This window comes from Kogia breviceps, chromosome 5 (assembly GCF_026419965.1).
Source record: "Kogia breviceps isolate mKogBre1 chromosome 5, mKogBre1 haplotype 1, whole genome shotgun sequence".
NCBI lineage: Eukaryota > Metazoa > Chordata > Mammalia > Artiodactyla > Physeteridae > Kogia > Kogia breviceps.
The window spans coordinates 74,619,750-74,642,652 of NC_081314.1; the positions used below are offsets into that span (position 1 = coordinate 74,619,750).

The 22,903-nt window shown below is 40.6% G+C and overlaps 1 protein-coding gene and 1 pseudogene across 1 annotated transcript in view; both read right to left on the minus strand.

Moving 5' to 3' along the window:
* Positions 1-22,903, minus strand: part of FGF12 (fibroblast growth factor 12) — a 574,219-nt gene that overhangs the window by 518,540 nt on the left and 32,776 nt on the right. The window lies entirely within an intron of this gene.
* Positions 2,525-3,499, minus strand: LOC131757251 (splicing factor C9orf78 pseudogene; annotated as a pseudogene).

The window sequence follows — 22,903 nt, forward strand, 5'->3', positions numbered from 1 at the left end:
CTTTTCTCTTAAGTCATAGTTTTACATAACTTAGCTTTTCAATGAAAATAATTTATTTCTCCAGTTGGAAGAGTCTGTATAAAACTACCATGGCAGTTAAGATGACAAAAAAACCCCTCATTGGCTATATATCAAAATAGATATACAATTAGGGATTGAAGATACAGTCATTGAAAAGCTGGCTGCATTTTCCCTTGAAATCTTTACAGAGCCCTGCATTTGCTTTACAGTAACCATATAGTAACTTGATTTATAGTAACCATATAGAAAGTCAGATGCTAGGTCCTTTGTAAAGTACTTAGGATACAAAGACAAGTCATATTTGGCCCTGTCTTTCCAGGCACTGGTGGTGTAGCCATGCTGAGCAGCTTCCCCACGTGCCCTGAGGGGAACACAGAACAGGACAAATCAGGTTTGAAAATCACAAGATTTTTAGGTTCAGCTGCTGTTGCTAGGTTTCCATTTATAGAAAAACATGAGCTGAAGAACAAGTATCTTCTCTTCTAAAAAGACTCCAAGAAATTATTGTGTTGACCTTAAACAAATAGACTGACAGATATTTCCCCAGCAAAGATGGGTTTATTCGGGATCAGCAGAGAATTGCAATTGAGGACCTGCAACCACTGCAAGCCATGTGCGAGTCTCACAGTGGCAAGTGAAGGAAAAGGCTTTTATGGAGCGGAAAAGGAAGCTGGGAGGGCTAGAGTAAACAATGAGTCCATGGCTTTTCATTGGCTGAGTCCTTGCCAAGAAAGAAGAGTCTTCTTCCAGTTGGGCTCTGCTATCCTTGCAGGGCATGAGAGCTCTCCCTTCTGGTCTCCTAACTCTATTTAATTGAAATTTCTGTCTATTAATTTTTTACAATGGCTACTGAAGGTAAGTCTGAGGTGATAACATTTGTGTGACATCTTAAGAAATGAAGTATTGATACATGTTATAGTACTTTTTTTTCCCTCCACGTTCCATTAAAATACATAAAAACCAAAAAATGTGGCGACATCACTATAGCAATTGAAACTATTACCTAGCAACAATTTGTCAGCATCTGGGAGAAATCCATACTCATCTGTATGGGATGAGAATTGGACCTCATCCCCAGCTTAGGTGTCCACACAGGGCCAGACAAGCAGCAGAAGCCAACACTGCCTCTCACTGTGTGCCTCCATCTCAAGAGAGGCAGAAATCAGAAATCTGACACCCACCTCTCCACACATACAGCAAGGAAACAGTTTCCTATGCTATCCAAGATAATGTCTGTCTCCCCTAACATTTGTCAGCATTAGTGGGTTCTCTAATATGAAAATCTGAAGACTGTAATGCCCAGTGGGGCAGAAAGGCCGAGAAAAAAATGGAATGGAAAGTTGGCAGTGGGCACCAGAGAAGACAGGAAGAGTCTTGACAGTTGTATACTCTATTCCTCAAAAACTAAAAACTAAAAAGTGTTTCAGATCATGCAAGGAAAAAGGACCAGGCTGTGATGGTTAATTTTATGAGTCAACTTTAAGGGGCTAATGGACACCCGGATAGCTGGTAAAACATCATTTCTGGATGTGTCTTCGAGGGTGTTTCTGAAAGAGATTAGCATTGGAATCGGTAGACTAAGCAATTCGGATGGGTATCATCCAACCTTTATAGGGCCTGAATGGAACAAAAAGACAAAAGAAGAGCAAATTTGCTCTTTGTTTGAGCTCTTCTTCCCTCAGATGTTGGGTATCAGCATTTCTGGTTCTCGGGCCTTTGGACTCTGAGTGAGTTGAACCACCAGCTTTCTTGGTTCTCCAGCTTGTGAACAGCAGACCATGGGACCTATGGGCCTCCACAGTCATGTGAGCCAAAATATGTCCTACTGGTTCCATTTCTTTGGAGAACCCTAATTAATACACAGGCATTAGAAGCAGAAGATACTTTCTTATTAAAGCAGAGCCTTACTAATTGATCTCCTAAAAATTAGTGAATGTCTGCATGTCAAATAAGCCTCCAGCTTAATGCCTGAGAGATGGAATGTATCACATTCACATGGAAATCATTGGTGAATAAGGGAGAACAGAGAAGTCTAGCTTTTGGAAAACTCCATGCTCAGGGAGAAGTATATGGCGGGGTAGGAGGGGACAGCACAAGTGGGACCCATGCTACAATATGTGAATGAGGGAAAACTGCTCTGAAGGTGCAGGAGAAAGCCACAGTTTTTAAAAAAATATTTAACATTTGAAAAATAAAAGAAAAATTGGGAAATATCTGTGTTCTTTCAAGTAAATACATGAAATAGTGGACTTGTTAGGGTAAGGGGTGAATGATGAGATTAAAAAATAATTTATATTCAGTCTGAAATTATTTTTTTTATTTACAAATGAGATTTAATAATGCTCTCAAGAATAGAGTTTGTACCCAAATAGGAAAACTACACATTGTTTCAAAAGGTTACAAATTCAGTGCCTGAAAAATCCAGCAGGTAAGCAGCAGGACTGATAGAGTCTGTTTTGGGAACTGTCTGCTAGCCAATGAGCAGGCTTCTGTCCAGGAAGCCTTTTATCAGGGGGATAAAGGGAGTGAATGACACTGTTTACATCCCACTTTGCACCTCTCCCCTTTAGCCTCCCTCAGTACCTCCTGTTTATCTTCTTGACCTTCTCGTAGTGATAGTCATCCATGGCCTTCTCGTTAGCAGGACGCTTGCGGTTGGGAGGGGACCGCTCAGGCTCTAGCTTCTCTGTGTCACCCACTCTCAACGGTCGGGCCTTGGGCTCTTCTTCGTTTCTCCGTATGGGAGCATTGAGCTCCTCATGATAAAATCGGTTGTGCTGCACGTAATTCACAGCCATGTTGGTGCGCACAAAGGATATCTCACTGTCTTTCTTCTTGTTCTGCTGCTCTGCCAGCAGACGGGCCTTGGCATCCTCCATGGAAATGATATTTTTTATTTTAGCATTGATGCCGAGGGTCCACCTCCGGGATGCCGCTCAGCATCTGGTTGGACAGCATCTCCTCAAGTCTTCTTTGCTGAGGAAACCCGGATGTTTTCCGGCAGTTCGTAAAGGAAGTCCTCTGCATTCTTTGGCTTAACTTTCTGTTCCTCGTGTTCCACGATCCCTTTCCACTTCTTCAGCTCCATCTCAATGTACTTCATCATGTCAGCGTCCTCGTCCCTTCGGTTGGTTTCTGCAGAAAATGACGTCCCCAGATGGAGGTCTTCCTCTTCACTGATCTTATCTTTGCCCCTTTCCTTTAGTTTCTTCATGTCCACCATCCCTCCTGTCTTCATCTGAAAGGGATCATCCACTAGAGTGGTCTCTTCTTGTACCTTCTCTCCCACCAGCAGGGCTACAGCACTCACCCCGTTGGGCCTCTTCCTCAAGTTCTGCACCTCTCGGGTCTCTTCCAGTTTTAATCGAACTTCCTCTGAGTCCTGCTCATCTTCCTCCGACTCCGAGTCAGCCCAGCGCTGGCGGAAAGTCTTGCCGGTGACCGGCATAGCCGCGCCAGCCCCGCGGTCTAGCCGCCAAGCCCCTGCACTGATATCTAGGATCCAGTCTGAAATTATTAAGGAACCTGGCCAAGATTAGCAAAGCAGCAAAAGCCAAATTAATTCCACTTTGGGAAGGGAAAAGAACAAAATTGGTACTATAAAAAAAAAGTCACTGATATGAAGAAGAAATTCTCCCCCAAATCAGAAACTATGAAAAATTTTGAAAGGGGAGATCCTAAATATAACAAAGACTATAGATCTATCTATACCAATATTTTTTATCCTTAAAGAATAAGTCTTACCTAATGGAATAGAAGTAACAAGCAAGAAATAAAGGAAATAGGTTCCTGAGTAGAAGACCAACCAGAGTGTGAGAGTACCACGGTCCAGACAAAATGTAACTAATCTGGCAAAGAAAATAACGACTGGCATTTGGAGAGTGAGCCTTCTGCTACCCAAAACCAATGAGAGCCAGCCCTGGTGATTCCCTGGGTTCTCTGCCTTTAGGTCAAACAGATGAAGTTCAATCATGGCTTTACCACTTAACAGGCTGTAAAACTGTGGGCATTAACAGCAAGCTTGCCATAAAAATTCTACTTCAATAAGTTTTCTCACCTCTACACATCCCCCTCCCTAAGGAAAGTTTCCTTTCACTATCTCCTATAGCATCTGCCTGGGTCTGAGTAGGCTTCCCTCATTCCTCACTCCATCTCCCACAGACTTTATTCACCGGGGTGTGTCCAGAATGAAGGGTGTAAGGAAAGGAAAGGAAAGATCAGAGAAAAAAGGAAGTAGCCTAAGATCATCCGCCCTGGAGTAACAGCAACTGATCTCAAAAGAGAATCATGACTAACTTTTAATAAAATATCCCCCAAAATATGTGATCTTCATCCTCCAGAGGTAAGAACCTTGTCTTGCTGGAAAAGCAGGTTTGCCTGAGTAGGCTAAGCATTTCCCTCATTAGCTTATTTCTGTCATTCATTTTCATTACAAATTCATTTTCATAAACGTGAATCATGGAAAAATCCCAATTAATAGCCTCCAATAATTTTAATAAGTACATTAGCCACCACATTAATTAACACTCTACACGATCTTTCCCATAGGCTTACCTGAAAGCAACCTAGGTTAGAGAAAGTCTTCAGCACACTATTTTTCTATGAGACAGGCTGACATTCTACAGGCTTTCACCTTTTGGAGTAGGCTAACCTGTACCTTGCACAAAGAGGAGTGCTTGGTGTGGTCAGACTCCCTTAAAGAGAGCCCAGATTCTGTCCCACTTTGTACAGATGCAATGCCTAAACTGCAACTTCTACAAATAATGCAAACTTGAAGCAGCTGCTTCCTCTTTGTTACTGAGTATCATTTTCATTATAAATTAGGATCAAACCTTTACAGTAAACCTTTTTTCTACCAACGTTTTCCCCTACCCCATTTTATAGTCAAAGTCTTAATCTGCTCCCTGTAATTAAATCATAATTACAACTTTTAATTAAATAATGACCTCAATGAATGCACAAATACTGTACTTGTGTGTTTAGTATGTTTTATCTCCGAAGATGCTTGGGAGACCTGGTTCTCAGGAAACCTGACTTCTACTCCAGATTCTTCTACTAACTAGACTAGAGGCCACCCCCTTCTCTTTCAGGACTTGATGTAACAAAGTTAACTGGTGAAGGAGGCCAGGCCAGAGTTCTGGTTCTCATGTAGCACTCTTTTCAGGCATGCCACCAGAACTCAGCAAGAAACAACACATAAGCATGCTTTGGAAAGGCTGGGGACAGAGGAAGTATCAATCAAGTAAGGTAATTTGTGTGGTAATACTTTGTAAATGCATAGTTACTGATACAGTTATTTGTGGTGGGGGGGTAGGGTCTATAAAATGAAGAGAGTACTGTATTTAGAATTAGAAGACTTGAGCATAATTGCAGTTTAGGGAATGTCAGTTTTCCTAAAGGAATTAATGGTACTCTTCCAAAAGAGTTGTTCTGAAGGTCAAATATAATACTTCTGTCAAAGCATCTACCACAGAGTGTAGCATATAGTAGGCTCTCAACAGATGAGGTCCAAGGCTAGTAGGCCGCTAGCTCTCTCATCTTTCACATGCCACACACTGGCCTCCTTTAAGGTCTATAAAGCCTTAGGTGGTCAAGTCCCCTTGGCCAAACACACTGGTCCGATCTCACTTGTCCCTTCCTGGTCATTTCCCTGAGGGTAACCTTTCAGCAATTTATAGCTTTCCTGATTTACTGGGTTCTCATGTCAGAGAAGTCACTTAGAAGCTAAATTATTATTGTGATACATAAAGAAACATGTTCCAGCTGTCAGAATGTTAAACAGGTTCTGACTCCTATTCAGCATCATTTTCCCTCTCAGAATGGTTTCCTTCCAGCTGCAATCAATAAACATTTTTGGCAGAAGAGATGCTAAATAAAATCTTCCAGCATGTTTACAAGGATTTCACTTTTGCCTGTACATATAGATCTTACAATAATCATAACAATATCCATCTGTTCTGTGCTTTGCAATTAACCTAGCATTTTCGCTTGCTTTATAGAACCCTATTAGGTAAACTGGTAGGTAATAATTTTCCCGTGTTATGTAGGAAGCTCCTGAGAGCCAAAAAAGCCACGTGAGTTGCTCTAATTCCTACCACTAATGAGTGAACGAGCAGATCCAGAGTCTACTGACCCGGAGACTAACCTGCTCTCCAATGCACTATCTGCCTCAGCTTTTCTCAAGGTACATGGAAAAGGAAGTGGATGGAATTTGAAGTTAATCCAATTCATCCGCATTGTAGCATACTTCAACATTTCACTTTGTGCCAACCAAATAAACCCATCACGAGATATCAAAAAAGACATCTTAATGATGAGATGAAGAGATCTTATAAAATTATCCCTGTTTGAATCAGACAAGCAGTAGCAACTGAGCAGCGCTGTGAGCACTTCCTGTTTTAAATGAGCAACAGACTTGCCAGGTGGTTAAAACCACTCCCCATAGTTGTCGTTCTAGGACCACATAGATTCTGATTTTAAGTTAGATTACAGCATTAACATGACCACTGGCATTACTTCCTTAATTTATACAAAAAAATGTTTAAAATCACCAAAAAGCCAACCTCACATCAATTTGATTGTCTATTATTATTAATATTTCTTCTGCAGGGAATACAGAATCCAGTACAAATCTAAATGATGTCTACTTTCCAAACTTTTAGTAACATTTAGTTATTGTACAGCTAAGTAATACCTACCTAGTACAGAAGAACTAGAATACAAAGAAAAGCATAAAGAAGCAAAACAAATTATCCAGAAAACCCACCCAGAATTCAGTGAGATTTTTAATGCATTAGTTCTGAAAACCCAGGAAAATCAGGACCATAGACGATTTAAGGATAATCATAATTATCATTTCATAGAACAGGGGCCATAGTCTAAGGTCTGGACATAGGATTGTAATTGTGAGCAAGAAGATAAACTAGTAGAGCTGGAAGCTGCCTTGGAGGTCTTCAAGTCCAGTCAGAAAGCTTGAGCTTTTCACTGAAATCCAGGCAGTTCCAAAATACTTCCTGAATGCATGTTTTATGTTAGAACTAAAATGGTGGGAAAGAGTGAAAAAAATGAATTAAACACAATTCCTTTTTATAGGATTTCAAAAGTGACTAAGTATGAAAAAAATCATTGATCAAAGTCATGGTTCATGGAACAATCATGGGAACAGGGAAGGAAATGAACACTGAACCAGAGATAAGCCAAACAGGCTGCTATCACCATGATGATAAATCTGAAATCAGTAAATGTGTATGGTTTGTCTAAAGTCTCAAATATGTGGGACCAGCACCTCAAACACAATTTCTGGTTCAAGGTACTCAGTTCAATTAATTATGGAAGAAGGCCTTTCACAGAGAAAACACAATCAGTAATGGTGAAATTGAATTGAATATCAAAGGGCATGTTTGTTTGTTTTGGGCTGAGGTCATACATCATTTAATACAATTAAGAAATAATCTTCAACAAAACCAATATAAGCTAGCTGTGAAATGAAAGATATAGAGAGTTTTAGAAATAAATGAACCCAAAGCAATATCTCCCAGTTTGATAATAAAATAAATGTGAAGGAAAAGGGTGCTCTGTCATTTTATAATACCTTCCTATTCCAATTAAGGATGCTATCTTGAGTTTTATATCTGTTTTCTACTCAGTTTCATTCAGATTTGCTTAACTTAAGAATTTACTTTCACCCTCTGAACTTACTCTGGAAAGCAGCAGAGTTTATCATTTTTGCTATCATTTCTAAATTCACCAGAAATATAGATGTGTGCTCATTTGTAGTCAGAATATTTCAAGAAGAGTTTATAAGCTTTCTTCCCAGAAATTGCATAAGTCATTTCTCCAGATGCAAGTTGAAACACAAATACACGTGTTATGACTCCCCTTCTGGCACTCTAAAAATATACCGCAAACAAGAGCTTTTATGAAACATGGTGCTCACTCATTTTTCATAGAACAGGGGCCACAGTCTAAGTTTTGGACATAGGATTGTAATTATGAGTAAGAAGATAAACTAGTAGAGCTGCCTTGGAGGTCTTCAAGTCCAAAGCCTTTGTTTAACCTGAGAACACTAAGAAAGGGAAAAAAGGCTCGTCCAAGGTGGGTATTGAGTGCAAACGTCCTGATGGCCTGGCATGTAATGACCTTCAGCAAAACCCACAGTACATTTTTTTCAACCTCACTGATTCTGCAGTATAGCCTAACAGTCAATCAAATAATAAATATTTAGAGCATGCTAAGAATATTATTGATACTGCATTAGTAGATGAGAGATGAAAAGACTATGATAAACCAGATAGATAGAGAATATCATGATAGAGTTCTGACCCAAAACAAGTTTACTATGTATTTAGAGAAGCCAAAAATATTATGTGATTCAATGATATTACTCACCAAGTTATATAACATTCATTCATCAATTATACATTGAGTACTGTCTATATGTCATGCACCGTGCTAATTGCTGGAGTTCAAACAACAATTTTCGAGGATTTACCAACCTAGTGGTAGAAATAAGCATGTAAACAACTGTGGTAAATGCTATAACAAAGGAACTATAATAGCATAGAAGAGAGAAATGCTTTCTGGAAAGGTCACAGAGGACTTCACAGCAGAGGGCTCACCCGAGCAGTGTTTTAAAGGATGAGTAGAATTTCATGGTGCAAAGAGATGGGAAGAAAGTATCCTTGATAGAGGAAACATCACAGGTAAAGAGACGGATGAACAAGAAAGCATAGTATACCTGCAGAATTGCAAGTGTGGTGAATGGAGGAGAGTGGTAGAATATGAGGTTAAAAAGGTAAGTAGGAGTAAAATATTGACGCATTTTAACCCCACACCATGTTGTTAAGGCTTTATCCTGAAGGCAGTAAAAAGCCCATGAAATTCTGGAAGAAGGGCATGATCAGACATGTATAATGAAAAGTTTTCATCAGTTTTAATTCTGAAAATGTAATCTAGGGATATAATAATGGATACATGCAAATATTTAGTTATAAAAGTGTTTATCGTTGTGATATTTGTAAAAAGAAGAAACTAGAAACAACCTAAATGTCCAAGAATGGGGAATTGTTTTAATAAATGTTGGTAGATTCTTATAATCAATAAATGGGTCAAGATGGCAAATTAAGTTCATACCAAAAATTCCCTCTTCCACTCTGAAATCAGAAATAACTGATAAAATAACAAAAAGAAATGACAACATGAATTATGTATAATCGAAACAGAATACTCTTAAAAAAGAATGGAAAAATTCTGCATGGCAGAAATAGAGAGGCAACCTACAGTAGTAAATAGAAACAAAGCTACCATTCTATAGGCCACTGGGAACAGATACAAACATTTGGTCAGGATTCTTAATGGGAACGTGCAATGGGGAACAACTATGACTAGCGCATGGTAGGAGGGACAGAGATGGGCTCCCCAAAGAATCCAGAGTTGGGATTGTACTGTCCACCTGCAAAAGATGATGGCAAAAGTCTTCCCATTCTCCTAGGGCCACTCTGTGGGAAGAAGCAGAAATACCTATGTAAAAGTGGGATCTGGGTCTATGTGGCATAAGGATGCAAGACTGGAACTGTACTATCCCCGAAGGGGAAACTCAAACTGAGTTTCTATCATAAGACCTGATTTGGAACTGTGCATTTTGTAGAAACCAGATCCAAATGCAAAACCCCCCTACAGAACTAAAGAGAAACTCCCCCAAATCGGAGAGAAATTCCCAGAAAGAAGAAAATATCTCAAGTAAGACTTTTAAACCACATGAAAAATCCCAGCAATGTGGTATAAAATAATCTGACCCAACAAACAGGATATTTCATACACATGAAATGGAGAAAATAGATTAATCTGATTAAGAGTTTTAAAAAGTAGCATTAAGACTTCCAGAGATTTAAAAAATTACTAATCATGATATAAAACTGACATTTATGGAATAAGAATGGGCAGTTAGGAAACAAGAAAAGGCAAATAAGAAAGAAAGAGGAAATCTTTAAAATGAATAAAAAATCTCAGTAGATGAGCTTAAATAGTATACAAGTTAGAGTAGAATTCAGCATTGGTGAAATGGAAGTTAGAATTAGTATAATAGAAAATGCAAAATGATAAATATGCTCTAGTTTGTATAATAGGTATTGACCAAATTGATAGGAGAGAAGCAATGTTAAAATAGCTGAGAATTTTCCAGAACTGAACACTGACATAAGTGATTGACAGACTGCTGCAACTCTTAAAATGTGGTCCAGAGAATGCCAGACATCCATGGAATCTTTCAGGGGGTCCACAAAGTCAAAACTATTTCTGCAATAATATTAAGGTGTTATTTGCCTTTTTCATTATCAATCTCTTATGATAATGTGTTTTCTAGAGGCTCATGACTGTATAATGAACGATGTCAACATTTAGAAGATCTGCATAACTCAGTGAACCAGTATTTTCCAAATGATCAATGTAGCCCTTAGGTAATGTAAAACATAATGCATGGGGGTAAAAGATCCATTCAAAGTAGAAGACAGACCAATGTGAAATAGTATAAGAAAATAACTTTTTGAGTTCTGATATAGTATTAGAAAAGAATATCCACAATTACTTGAAAGAACTATTGAAATACTCCTCCATTTCCAACTATGTATCTGTATGAGGCTGGATTTTCTAAATATACTTTGACAAAAGTGTTTGCCACAGGTTGAATGCAGAAGCAGATATGAGAACCCAGCTGTCACGCATTAAGCCAGACATTAAGAGATTTGTAAAAATATAAAACAATGCTATTTTTCATACTAATATTTTTGTTTTGAAAAATATAGTTATTTTAAGAAAAACATGTGGCTTAAATTAACATGTAATCATTTATTTTTATTACTTATTTTTCAGGAATTAATTACTGTTTTCAGTTTTAACTTCAAATAAGGTAAATATCAATAGATAGCAACTCAAACAAAAGCTCACTGGAATCCTCAGTAATTTTCAAGTGTGTAGATCTCCTGAGTCTAAAAAGCTTGAGAACTGATGACATATGGATAATCTTTAATAACAATATTTTTACTAATGTAAATAACATATGGAGACATAATAAAAGGTCATGACATCATGCATAAAAATTTAAATAGTATATAGTGTATGATCCCGGTTTTTAAATAAACATTTGTGTGTGTGTGTGTGTGTGTGTGTGTGTGTGTGTGTGTGTGTGTATGCAGTTTGTATACATGATAAAAATGTTTCAGTGGTTATTTGAAGCTTACTAGCCATTAGGTGATTTTTCCCTCTATTCTTTATGTGCGTTTGAATTTTCTATATTACCTTTATTTAATAAATATTATTTAACAAATGTTATCTTGGCACTGGGCTAGTAGTTGTGAACAGAAGAGACATGGACCCTCCTCATATGGACCTCACAGTCTAGCGAGGAGTTAAGAATAAATCAAATACACACTATTTAAATATCGGGTTATAAATCTTCATTAGTTTAAAGAATAACTGGGGTGGGGGAGTGGAGGACATAATTTAGTTTGAGAATAAGGGAAGACAGACAGACAGACGGATGCATGACAGATCTCACGCCAGTGGAACGTGAAAAAATTGATTGACTAAGCATGAAAACAAGACAGAAGGCAAACACATCAAACATGCAAACTAGCAGAAATGAACAGAATTCCAGAAAGTGTCCCAAGCGCTAAAGAGATGTGGATGCACTTAGAGATGGATGGGGTTAACTAGGAAGGCATTTAAAGGAGGTTACTTTGGGCCTGTGTCTGGAGAGTAATATAAAAGGTTATCTCAACCAAACGCACAAGGTGTATGTAGGGACTGAATTCAGAGTAAAACACCTATTGGAAATGCAAAAATCCACAGCATGGGTTTCAACATTGAATAGCAATCATATCTTCATTTGCTATCAAGTTTTCTGCTGTACTTTATACTGGCATTTTCATCCTCTCGTATTTTGGTTTGCTATTTTTTAAAAAAAATCAGTAATCTTAAAAATTCTAAAAATAAATCATGAACTTCTAATAAATGCTGGAATTGTATGTAAACGTTCATTTATTTTTTAACTAACATAATAGTAGATGATCTAAAATAACCTAAATTGGGCAAAAAGTATGGCCCATATCTAGCTATTTCCTCATTCATATGTCTGCTATAGGAAGGTTAATGTAAGTGTAAATGGCTGTAGCACACATAAGGCTCTGGTTCACCCATCCGTTAGCTGTCACTTTCTGCAGTTCTATGAAGGGTAACTCAGACCAGCAGCATCTGTCAAGAGGCTCAGCATACTTTGTTGAAATGGCAAGTGATCTAGGATATGATCTAACACAAAGGATAACACATTGGGATATATCTACAGGCAGATCAACTTTTCTAAAAATAATACAAGTACAGTAAATGGTCTTCTATTTCTGGGCAGAGGTTTATTGATTGTGCAGTACTTTGACTCACAACTGCTAAAGCACTCCATAAATGTTTACTGAATCTCCTACCTTCAAGGTGTCTGCAATCTAGTACACCAAAGAACATGGTTAAAGCGTTATGGGTGCTATCATGGAGATCTATACAAAGTACAATGTGAGCCAAAAGGATAGTTCAGTTCAATTCTCCATGAGGCGTCATAGAGGCGATGGAGATTGAGTTCTGAAGATGAGAAAATGTTTGCCAGGTAGAGGGAGGATGGGTGAAATGGGAAGGCACTCTGAGCTGAGTGGTGTCAAAGGCATGACATTTGGCTCAGCTAGATTTTAGATAGTTCTCTCAGACAGGGCATCACCTGGATCTATCTCATTTATCACCTTTCTTCTTTATCCTAGCATGAAATCTGGAATATCATGGGTGTGAAGGTCAGTTATGAGCACATGAATGGAGGGCATGGAAACGGGAAGGGGAGAGGGGCTGCTGAGGAAGGCAAAAGCCAGACTATGAAAGGTTTATACACCAAGTAGAGGAATTCAGATTACCCTACAGAGCTTCCAGGAAAGACAGTAGGAAAACCCAAAAGGAGAGTGATATGATTATTTTTGTGCTTGGAAAAAAAAATCTCCCTGGTTGTAGAGTAGATAATCGGAGGAGGCAGGAGTGACAGGACACCTGGTAAACAGTTAAGAGACATTTTAGAGATTACATGGTCCACTCGTTATTTCTTCTGGATTAGGAAAACAGGATCCATAGAAGTCAGTTTTTTTTTTTTTTTTTCCGGTACGCGGGCCTCTCACTGTTGTGGCCTCTCCCATTACGGAGCACAGGCTCCGGACGCGCAGACTCAGAGGCCATGGCTCACGGGCCCAGCCACTCTGCGGCATGTGGGATCTTCCCGGACCAGGGCACGAACCCGTGTCCCCTGCATCGGCAGACGGATTCTCAACCACTGAGCCACCAGGGAAGCCCAGAAGTCAGTTTTTAAAGACAAGAAGTTCATGAGGCTTTGATGAAAATTCCATGGATTAGTTTATGTTCTCTAACCATCAGTTTCCTAAAAGGTCAAAATACCCAATATACAGTAGAAAAGCATCAAATGAGTAGGTGGAAATAACCATCGTTACTCACCAGCTGTGTGACCTTGGGCCAGTTGGGTGACTTTAACCCTTTCCCCTACTGTAAAATGGACATGAAATGCCCTCCCTGATACCTCACACACTTCCTATAAAGATCATAGGAGGTGATGAATGGGAAAGTCCATACATACATACGTACATACTAGAGGACTGGAAACACTCCTCTAGTCAGGTGAGAAGCTGAAGGCTATTGTGAAGCAGAGGCATTCAGCAAAGCATCTTGGCCCACAAAGAGAAATAAAACTCCAAGATCATTTAAGAAATCTGAAGCTGACCAAGCCCATACCCAGTGCTAAAATCATGTGATTTTAAGTTAGTTTTAAAGGAATAAATAACTTTTAATTATAAAATAGACTAAAGTAAAACTATCACTCTTTAGGTTACCATACCAAGGAGCTCACACAGACAAATTCCCTCCTTGATCTTACCAGTGAAGAAACTGAGACCCAGGGAAAGAGCTTGACTTAATTTTTTTTTCTTTTTTTTTTTTTTTTTTTGCGGTACGCAGTCCTCTCACTGTTGTGGCCTCTCCCATTGTGGAGCACAGGCTCCGGACGCGCCGGCTCAGCGGCCATGGCTCACAGGCCTAGCCACTCCACAGCATATGGGATCCTCCCGGACCGGGGCACGAACCCATGTCCCCGGCATCAGCAGGCGGACTCTCAACCACTGTGCCACCAGGGAAGCCCTTTGACTTAATATTATAGCAGGTTAATGGTCAAGCCTGAACTAGAACCGATCATTCCCGACTTCCAGTCCAATAGTCACTTATAATAAACTGCATGAGGATGATAATGATGGGAAATAATGAGGAAGTTTTCTGTGTTTCCTAGAACCCTACAGTTGTGAGAAGGGCCTAGGATGGGGTGGGAGCCTATGAGAAAGAGAGGCAACCTCTCCAGCACACACCTCCCAGCCCAACTATTGTGAGGACAATTCTGGACTTTCTACAAAAGTTTTGAAAAGTAAGATTCTCCTGTTGCCAAAAAATTAAAATAAAAAATAAAATCACTACAGTGTCAGAATGTTCTCTTATTTTCTTTAAGTTTGGTATGAGCGAACTTGAAAATTCCAAGTCAGTGAACACATATTAAAATCATACCTCTAAGTGGATACCCATGCACTCATCTCTACCTCAGATTCCTGCATGCATATTGCCAAAGCAGTCTGGAAAGATGCATACAGCTTTTACCACTGCAAGCACAAGAGGACAGATAAGTGAGAAGGCAGTTATTGACCAAACTGTTGAAGTGATAATACAAACGGGCTTCTTTAAAAGAAATAGAACATGGGAGGAAAAGACTGTGTAGGTTTCTTTTTGCCTCCGTTATTAATCAATTTGCTTAAATTTCCATAAATGTTTCTGAGCTTCTCTGCCACCAGGCTGCTGCCAAGGTATCCATCAAGGCCACAGAAATACGCAGCCCAGGTACAAAGATGAAGTTTAGAACTCTTGGCACTAAAAAGAAGAGTTGGAAATGTTCCACAAGGAGTAGAGGTCTGGCCCTGATCCCCTGAGTTCCTTCACCCTACCTCCCTTGCTCAACTCAATTTCAGTGCCCATTTCAAGAGCTCTTACTATGCATCATATTCTGCTCAAGGCATGCTGGGAAATACAGAAAAAAATCAGGCATGGGCTAGAGCACAACACAAAAGGCAATAAGAGGCATGCATGCATATGAGAGGTGCAGCTGCTGTGGTTTAGAGGAATGACCACTTCAAGTTGAAGGCTCTGGCTAGGAGAAGTGGATGTTTGAACCAGACCTTGGTAGGAAAATGAGAATTAGAAGGGTAGTTTTTGTCCATGAAATGGGTAAATCTGGGTGATTCACCTCCCTGAACCTCCTGAGCATGGGGAGGTGTTCTCATCACTGATTTACTTTCTGCAGGTAACACGGTCACACCAGCAGGTCACCTAGAAGAGCCCCAGAAAGGGGGTAACCACAAAGAGGCCTAGTGTGTTAGCAAGAAGAATGTAAAGAATGCTACTATGTTCACAGAATTACAGTAGACCTTCCGCATTCATAAAGACTACGTCCAGAGACCTTTCCAAATCACCCAATCCTTAAATCCAACTCATTCAAATATCAATGCTGGGTGTTTTATGACTAGGCTCCCTCACTAAGTAATCACTCCTACCAGCTTTGCAGCCCAAGTAATTCACATTGATGCTCAGGATTTTTCATGCCCTATCTCATTTAGTCCCTAGAACAACCCAAGTGTCAGTTACTGTCCTCATGACAAATGATTACATGCCATAATTATTACATGAGAATTACATAATAATTACATGACAAATTATCACATGCCATAGACTCTGGTCAGTTGCTTTGTAAATAATCAAAACCCCATGAAGGTCAAAAGTGTTGATGCCAAAATCTGGCCACTATAATCCACAGAAGGAAGAGGCTAATCATTTGTGATACACACTTCGAAACTATACAATCCATCTAGGATTTCATTATTCATTGGCAAACATCTTACAAAAACAAAAATGATAAATATTCAATAAATGACTGTGAATAGTATGTTAGGATGAAATCTTGAGCCTGAAGACCTAGAATGAGGCTACTCTGTGATTAAAGGATAGTTACTAATCTCTGAGCCTCCCTTTTCTTCAACTGTACAAAGGGGAAGGAGGCGCAGTAGATTTTGTGCTTTCCACTGCCAAAAATTGTAATGATAATAGTAATAAGAAATATGCAATTAGATGAATAAAAGTCCTCATTAAATGAGTATTCTCCAGTCTGTAAATCCTCCGATATGCAAATGCTCTTTCAAGTTAAGGCTATAACCTGTTATTCAGCATGGGTTGAGAGACAGGACATTGAGGGAGGCATGCTTTTTGTAAAGGAGAAAATGGAGTCTAAGGAAAAAAGAACTGTGGTGTGTCCAGCCTTAGGCATAAATGCAGAGGATAGAAGCCCGCTGAGGTCTGCAGTTACTGTCATAGCAAGAGAGTAGGGAAATATACACCAAGGACTTTGTAAGAACACTGTACCCTTTCTTAAGCTCTGCAACCTCCCCATGTCTTTATATCACCATCTGTCTACTAGTGTATTCAGTGGTTTTACCCTCAAAATGGACAGGGCCTGAGTATGTGTCTTTTGGAGCAGAAAGAAAAGGGTGAACCAGGAAAACTAGTATCATCCTGTATCCTAAGGGTACAGTAAGCTGTAGGGGGACATCAGTTGAGTTACTGAGGCCTGTGGACAGCCTGAGTGCTGGCAGGGCCTGGGATAGTCCTGGGGCAAAGCAACAGCAGGGTCCATCTGGGGTGCACCAGGGCCCTTGACATCAATAATATGAATGGGTCTGGATCTGTAGAGCTCATATTAAATAGATTATTCTGACCTGCAAAGTAAGTAAGGGAAAAATATTTTTTAAAAAAAGATTTTTTTTTTTTTTAGAGGGAAGGATTTATTACTTGCAGCCAGTAAGGAGAACACCAGGGATCTTTCCCAAAGCAGTGTCTCCCTAAACAGTAAAACTGGAGAAACTTTAAGCTAAAGGGTACATGCATATTCATGGAGGGGCTTGAGCAGAGGACAATTCAGCACTGAATTGGGGCAAAAGTCAACAGACTCCCTAAAAAACTTTTTTTAAGTGAGATTATTTAAGAGCCAGAATTTAAGATCATCTATATAGTGACATGAATGATAAAATCAAGAATCTTCACATTCATTATTTTACACGATGATCATATAATTCATTATGCAAACAGACATTTTTGAGAGTACAAGGAGATGCTATTAATTACCACCCCAAGACAATAGATATAAACAGGGACAGATGGTCTCTCGCTTCATCTTTGGTTTATCCACCATTTCAGCCAATCCATTTTCACAATCCTTAGAAGGGGACAGAATGGAGATTTTTATGCTGATTTTATAGATGAGGAATCTGATGCTTAGAGAGGTGAAGAATCTTGCCCAATACACACAGATAGTAAGTTTATGCTACTTGCAAATGTATGCTCTGATAAAGCATACACACACATATAAAACATTAAAACACAAATTAAGAATCTAAAGGTCATATGTGCCTATAAAATAGGTTACTAAAACGTTTGAAATTCAACCTTCCCCAGGTGTGCTTCACAGGCACTCACAAATGGCTAAGCAGATCAGTGGAAACAACTCAGGCCTGTGTAGTGTGGCTCACTATTTGCATCGTTTGTGAAGATTTGGTGACATCTAGTGCTGCTGTATTCCAAAAGGGTCCTAAACCCAGGACATCATTTCAGGAGATCAGGCTTGTTCAGAATGACATACCTGAGGTAATGCCAGACTGAAGAGGTTACACTTTTGATAAAGCCTGTTCATACAGAGAATATAGAGGATGAGGAAGGCACTGCTGGGAACACATCAAACATTCACCAAACCAGAAGGTTGACAGTTCAAATAAAAGCATAAGCCAGTTATTCCTCCCCTGTTGTGATAAGTACTTGGAATTCTCTGTTAGGGCTGCCCCTGGCCCAGCTCACATCACCAGGAGCCAAAAGGCAAAGTATGATGCTATAAACCAACATAAGACTTCTCGACAGGTTGGGAGAACTTCAGAGAGAGATGTGCAAATTAGTCCTAGAAGACCAGAGATAAAAGAAATCTAAGAGAACACCGCCAAACCCTCTCCTTATAGAAGCGGAAGATGCCCAGAGTCTACGTGTCTGAGTAAACTGCGAATTGGAGGCAGAGCTGGCATCACCCCTCAGGCTTCCTGTTTCATGGTCCATGACTCTCTCCATCTAATAGTATATGGGACTGAATCATAGTTGACTCATTATATGTGAGTGTATGAGTTGTACTGTGTTTCCCCAAAATTCATATGCTGCAGTCCTGACCCCCAGTACCTTAAAATATAACCATATTTGTAGATAGGGTCTTTACAAAGGTAGTCAAGTTAAATGAGGTCATTAGGATGAGCCGTAATCCAATATAATTGGGGGAAATTTGGAGACAGATATGTGCACGGAGAACACCACATGAAGATGAAGGCAGAGATAGGATGAGGCCTCTACCCACCAAGGAACAGCAAAGATTGCCAACAAGCCACCAGAACCTTAGCGGGGGAGTCATAGAACAGATTTTCTTTCACAGCCCTCAGAAGGAACCAACCCTGCTGACACCTTGATCTTGGACTTCTGGTCTCCAGAACTGTGAAACGATACATTTCTGTTGATTAAGCCACTCAGTTTATTATGTTTTGTTAGAGCATCCCTAGCAGACTAATACAATGTTTGGGTAGACACACAGTTTTCTCCAGTGTCTGATAAGCCCCTGGTCTGCAGCCTGGATTTGCTCATTCCGTAGAGACAGCCCTGTATTCCCTAGCACACACACACATTACAGAGATGGCTTGATTTTGTGCAGATGAATAGCCCATTACCCCAACACACATACAAAAGATGGCATTCCAAACATGGCCTCTACTCCTTCCTTACCTTTCAAACTATAACCCTGCAGACAATAAGCACACAACTCCCTCGGCTCCCACACTGGGAATTGACTGAGCCTAGTTCTGTAGGCAAACCTGAGCCCAGCATCTATAGTATCTTTTGAACTTCAGGGCTGAGATGACTTCGACCCTCCTCTCCATTCCTCATCTCACCTCTGCAGAAGGCTAGGCCAGAGAGAAGCTCTGGAGGCTGTAGCAAGCAAACTCTACCACATGCAGTGATGCACTCAAAGCACTGGCCTGGGGCATTTTATACTTACACAAAGACAGAATTCCCTTCTCTTTAAGCTGTATTTCCAACTCCTTCAATGAATAATATTTTCTAATCATTTTACTAGCTAGTTCAGTATATTGTTTTTTTCTTTGTCTTCTAACAGGAAGATGCAATGACTACAAAGACTAAGAAACTCTAAATTTGGAAATTGAAAAAAAAAAGCCATTTGGTCTATGCCTGAGCAGAATGCCCTGGCACCAGTGGGGATGAAATGGACCCTTCTATTTTTCAGTGCAAGCTGCCCCACCGCCCCACTCAGAGACCTGTGGGTGATGCAAAAGATAGCTTCTAGCATGTTTTCCATCTTACGCAAAAGTGGTACCATGAGTGGGCTGCCTGGCATTGGATGTTCTGAATTAGGCAATCCTAGCCTATAAGTTCGCAACAGACTGATTGAGAATCCATCAGCCAAAAGAGGAAACACTGGAATCATTTCCTGCTCAAGTAAGTCCTGGCATTGTATTCTTGACCAATACAAAGCAATTCCACTTGGCCCAGCTGGGTTGACTGTCTAAATGCTTTCTAGAGCTACTCCACCACGAGTGAAATATCATCAGAACAGTTAAACTACAGAACACCCACTTACGCGTGCGTTATACAAGCTGCTATCACAATAGTTAATGACAAAATAAATAACATCTACAGAGGCCCTTACTACGTGTCAGGCTAGCTGTTTCAAATGCTTTTCATCAATTATTGTGTGCTAATCCTTACAACCTTATGAGGGAAACACTTTTATTGTTCCCCTTCATGGATGAGGGAACTGAGGCAGAGACAGAATGGTTAAGGAAATTGCTCAAATCTACACAGCTAGTAAAGGGCAGGTGCAGAATGTGAAGCCAGGCTGGTTGCAGAGCTCACACTTTAACCACCACTTTGACCTAGACTGCTTCTCATACTGGTAGCCGCGATAGTTGCTGCAGCTGTCTCCCTCACCCACCCTACCCCCAACCTCTGCTGTGAGCTCTTGTAGGTCAGGGACTATTCCTCTCTCAGCCTTGTCCTCTCATCCCCTGAATTTAATGATTATCCTTGAATGACTCAAACCCGTGTCCCTGGGCCCTAACCTAGAAACATTCTCTCCCTTCATTTACCTTTCTCAGTTCCTCTTAGATCATTTGCCAATTTCCGCCCTGTAGTTGGTAGCAGATCTTAAACCTCCCTCCTTTCCCCACTGTTCATATATGTGTAAAATTCATGACTGAGTCATGCCTGAAATTTCCTCAAAGCCCACCATATTCCCTGGCATTTAGTAAGGTTTCTTCCGTAACCATTTATGACATAAATGAAAACAGGGCCAGTTCCATGGCATAATGCAGAATGCCAGGGCCTTCCTGAAAGGCAGCCTGACTTATATCCACTATAATAGGACCGTTGACAGTGCCCACTGGGGGAAAGGGAGGACGTGGAATTCATTCTAGAGCAGTGGTTCTCAAACTCCAGTATGCTTCAGAAACCCCTGGAGGGCTCACTAAAACACAGACTGCTGGGCCCTTTCCTAGAGTTTCTGATTTAGGAGGTCTGGGGTGGGGTCTGAGATTTGTACTCTTAGTAAGTTCCCTGGTGAGGCTAATGCTGCAGGACTGGTGGACTACTTTTGAGAAGCACTACTCTAGATCCCAGCTTTGGAGAGTAGTAAGTATTTAAAATACAACAGAAAGAAGTAGATAAAGCAGCAGCATCCTGGTAAAGTAAGGGTAGGGAGGAAATCAAGGAAGCATGGAAGGTCAGACTTGTACGGGTAACATGAGCGGCTGGGTAAGGCTGTGAGGTGTGAGATGTGCATGGTGGGGCCAGGGAAGATAAGCAGAGAATGTGGGCTTGACTCGGAAGACAAACAGTTCAGATCACAAAGAGATTTGGATAAAGCTTCTCAAATGAGGAAGCCCTAGCTCTCACCCCTAATACTACCACCACACCAAAGGATCAGACCTAAAAACAAACACCTAATTGTTCTAAAGCTTCTAAACCATTACAGCTACTGTGTGTGGCTTCTCCATATAGCTGTACAATATCGGGAGTCCAGCTGAACTGGCAGTGGGGCTTCAGACTTGGAGCCCAGGAGGTTGTTCCAAGTGGCAGGGCAGGGGAGAGTAATGTTTCCTGAGATGGAGGAGCGTAAAATTCTCTCTCCCATCCTCTCTGCCACCAGGTGAATGTGTGCTAGTAAAACTTCACAGTTTAAAAGATGGAAATAACAAAAACAAACCTTTTCTTTTGCTCCTAGGTTGGCACAAGATTTCCAGACTGTGGGCTACTTTTATTAATAGAAAAAATAGCTTAGCCCACGTATCCTATTCCCTCAATGCTAAGAAAGCAGTTTTCAAAAGGCAGAAGCAGAAGCAAGTGAGGGATTCTGTAGGACCCTCAGCAAAATCTGGAAGTGTCACTGCTTTAATCCTTTCCAACAAAGAATCAGAGGTAGTGGGAGCACTTAAAGACTCACGCCATAGCCATGTGCCAAACAGGACTGGAAGGGTGACGCTTGCTGCAAAAGGAGATGGTGCGAAAGAGACAGGAGACTCTTGCCCAGGGCCCAGGGTGATGAGGTAAAAGGAGCTTGAGGGGCTACACCCAAACACATTCAGGCGGTAAAGCAGGAGGTGGTGGCCTTTGGTTAGGAGGTAATGGCAGGAAAATGAAATTAATTAATTATTAAAATGAAGAAGCTACTGCAGGGGTTATTTGGGTCATTACATGGTGAAAGCCAAAGAGGTTAGAGAGGGAGGTGAGCTCTGGTGCAGACAGAAAACTCAGCAACAGAAAAGACGGACAACTGCACAGCAGGAAACCCAGCCAGGGACGTGAGAGGCATCAGAACAGCCCAGATAGACAAGCTCAGGTTCACAATGTGACTTGCTTCTTCTCCTTTAACTACAGCGTGCACATTTATAAATGAATGGATTCTTTTCAATTTGCTCTGAGGGTCTCTCGGCTCTCAAGTATATGAGAAAGCACCTTCTTGCAGTCAGTCCACAAAAAACATAAGAACCTACTATTTACCAGATAGTTCGGTGCCAGACCCATAATAATAAACAAAAGTGAGGCTATGACTAAGCCCCGATTCAGAAGCTGCCAGAATTACAGAATGGGGAGATTTGAAGCCTGCTCTAAATTAGGCTAAATAATTTATTTACATAAAGATATTTAATAAGGGCCTGGTGCTGGACTCAGCTGACCAAGTCCTCAAGTTGTTCTGATGTTCAGCAACATAGCTCAGGGATGACTTGTAAGTAGTGCATCCATTCAGTATGGTTCCTGACTGCAAGCCAGGTGGCTCAGTACAATACAGAGCACAGAATTTGCACTTTATTGTAAATGGTAGAGGGGAGAAGGGGCACTACCAGAAGAAAGGAGGCCAGTGAGGCATCAAGCACTGGAGACAAGAGGTGATGAGTGTCTGAACTGAGACAGTAGAATTAGAGGGACATCATCATCTAAACTAGAGATGATAAAAGGGTACAGGGAGTGTGACTAGGTGAGGAAAGGGGGGTCCTGAGGATAACTCTTAAGTTTCTGCTGTGAGTACCTGGGAGACCGTGGTGCCATTTGGCAAGTTGAGAAAACAGGGGAAGGGGAGTGACTGGGGAGAAAATAAAAAGCTCAGTCTGGGTCA